Source organism: Acyrthosiphon pisum, chromosome X (genome assembly GCF_005508785.2).
Source record: "Acyrthosiphon pisum isolate AL4f chromosome X, pea_aphid_22Mar2018_4r6ur, whole genome shotgun sequence".
Classification (NCBI taxonomy): Eukaryota; Metazoa; Arthropoda; class Insecta; order Hemiptera; family Aphididae; genus Acyrthosiphon; species Acyrthosiphon pisum.
The window spans coordinates 4,985,637-4,988,770 of record NC_042493.1 but is presented as its reverse complement, the minus strand read 5'-3'; the positions used below and the strand labels follow the sequence as shown (position 1 = coordinate 4,988,770).

Below are 3,134 nucleotides of genomic sequence, written 5' to 3'. Positions count from 1 at the left end.
TTTAACTATTAAATTTGATTATTTATACAATTGGTATACTTGGTTAACACAACGTCTCCGCTCAGAATCGGTTTTCGTATACGGTATACAATGATTTATCATTGAATTAAAATATATCACATCCATATTACAACGATATGTTGGACACTATTGAACTGCAAAGTGGTACTTACTTGTCCTACTTTTTTAAAATTATATTTTATAATACTATAAAAGACGAAAAATAGTAATAAACGAGAGTGTATAATATTGTGTACATAGAAATTATGAATTGTTGGCTATGCGTAATTTTTGTATATAGCTGATACAGTATTACCATCCACTATAATAGTATTATAATAATATATAACCAATGGCAACCCTAAAAAAATATTTATTTTTTGTGAGCCAAAAATTATATTAATGTTTGAGATACTCTACATATACGCTATAAACACCCTCAAAGTCTCATGGAATATATTATTTAATCATTTAGATAATACTTTTATTGAAAACGATCTAGTCGTCCAAATGTTACGTGACCACTAAATACTAACATCCAAAGGTGAGCAAGTTAATGAAAATAATTAACTCAAGTTAAGTTAAGTTAAGAGGACACAAGATCGATAAGTTAAAAGTTAATAGTTAACAAATTATAAATTTAACTCGATAAGTTAAAAGTTAATATAGAAAAAAATATTGACTTAACTCAGTTTAAAAAAAGTTAATTTTTTTTTTTCGATTAGTATGTAAATCACATAAAGAGTGAATGTGTCCTTTTAGTTTTTAAATTTATAAATTATAAAAAACAATTTTATTGAACTTTTATCATAATGTACACTGTATACGCTTTTACTTTTACTTAACTATTATTTACTAATTTAAAAATTAATAATTTAACAAATATATTTTTTTACATCATATAGCAATTGAATAATATAAGTTATATAACATTAAAACATAACAATTGTCAATTTATAATTTAAAATGATTAATTTTTTAATAACATTTATAATTGCAATTCGCATAATATATAAATATATAATTTACAACTTAATAAAATATATGAATATAGGTACACAAAATTATGTTATCAAGAAAAAGAACAAAAATGTTTGTATTGGATTATTTTTATTTTATACTGACGTAGTAATATTTACGTATAAACGAAAAATTCAAAATGTTTTTAACTTGATGGATTTTTTTTAAAAGCAACTGAGAAAAGCTAAGTTATTTCAACTGTAAATTAAACTAGTTAAGTTCATAAGTTGATTAGAAAATAAACTAACTAATTAAGTTGAAAAGTTAAAAAAAATTAACTTTTTAACTTAACTTTAACTTTTTAACTAGTTAATGCCCACCTTTGCTAACATCAGTAAATGTATACACTGAAGAATTATATATATATAAATATTTGAATATCGTTATCTTAAGATTATTTTACTGTACTCTGCGTCGAGGGTGAAGACCTCCATACACGGTACACGGTACACGATTCATATATAGTTTATTCAAATAAAATATTATTTTATAATTTATGACTTAAGACTAACAATTACAATAAACATTTACTCTTAATACATTTAAAATAATTTATTAAAAATCTGCTAAAAATAATTGATTTGAATCGAAGTTGAAATTTTAATTCCGTTTATCTTTTATTTGATATATTATATAAATTATAAATTGAATTTAAGGAAAAGAAAAGACTTGAGGTATTATTATATGTGTCACTTCTTTTTCAGTTGTAAGAAAATTATTGTTGAAACCTAAACATAAAAAAAAATTATGTGTGTCATACTATCACGAGTACACGTGGGGGAAGTGAAACTTATCAGACAGTTTTATAACAAAATAAAAGGGAAATTTCAGCTTTTAGAAAAACCACAGAAAATAAAAACATTAATAGTCTACACATATCTAACAACATTTTCAAAATACTTTGATTCTTTTTGAGCTATATTTATAGGCATGAGAAATTATATTTTGTTATTAGATTCTGAGCGGAGCGAGGAAAATAGTGGTTTTACAATGGGGTTTAATTATTTTTTATTTTTTTTCTTATATCCTGTATACAAAATTTCTACTAGAAGGAGTGCTTTGATTTCAAAATATAGTACCTTATCTTTTATTAAATTGGATCAAAATGGTACTTTAAAGGGGTAATTTTTAAATTTTTTCAATAGTTATTTAATGCCACGGGAAAAACCATCGAAAAATAAGAAAAACCGGTAAAAATGGGATTTTAATTCCAACGCTTTGTTTATCACCATAGTAACGAATAAAAAATTGTAATATTACAATATTAATTCAACTTGCATGGTATAATAAATAATAACAATATAAAATATCCAGACTGACAAACCGTTTCCGCTAAGAATCGTTTTTCTTATACAATGATGTTATATCATTGAATTCAAGCTTAATACAATCCATTATACAATGGTCAATGACCTACCTGTAACCTACTGTACAGCAGAGCGACATCCACTTACCTGCTTTTTTTTAGTTTTTTTCTAGACTTTTGTCTATTTTCGATTAATAATCATTTTTTGCTATGTAAAACTTCAATAAAATGTTTTTAGTAAGTTTTTATCGTAACTATACAATATACATCATTTTACAACGGATTAGTGATTACAAAGAATTTTGATCTGCTAAACATTTTTAAAAAAAAGTAGATGTCAAGCATGAATCTAGAACATCTTACGCTCCGCTGTATAGTGTAAGTGTCAAGTGGACCTTGTCGTTGTGTAGGTCATTGTAATGGAAGTGTTATTAAGTGTTAAGTATTAGACACAATAAATAACATTGAAATAGATGGTAAAAACATCCAAGTCTCATGATATTTAATGTTGTCTTTTTTTATTGAAAACGAATCATTATTATTAGTTTTTGAGTTTAATTTTTACAAAGATACAGGCTATACCAATATTTATTTATATATATATATATATAAATATATATATATATATATATATAAATAATATTATGTAATTAACAAGGCTGGGCAAGTTAACTATTTTTTTTTACTCGTTAAGTTAAGTTAATTTGGAAAAATGTATGTTAAGTTTAAAGTTAAAAGTTACTTTCCTTTTTTATTTAACTTGTTAAAGTTACAAGTTAGTTGGAAAAAATAAGTAACTTAACTTAGT

At 23.8% G+C, this 3,134-nt stretch overlaps 1 long non-coding RNA gene across 1 annotated transcript in view; it reads right to left on the bottom strand.

Annotated features, from left to right (window-relative positions):
• Nucleotides 1-778: 778 nt before the first annotated feature.
• LOC100165478 overlaps nt 779-3,134 on the bottom strand; it is a 17,508-nt gene continuing 15,152 nt past the window's right edge. Inside the window, exon 6 of the long non-coding RNA XR_003838757.1 lies at nt 779-1,748. This is a non-coding gene — a long non-coding RNA (uncharacterized protein DDB_G0290685). The remainder of the gene's footprint in view (nt 1,749-3,134) is intronic.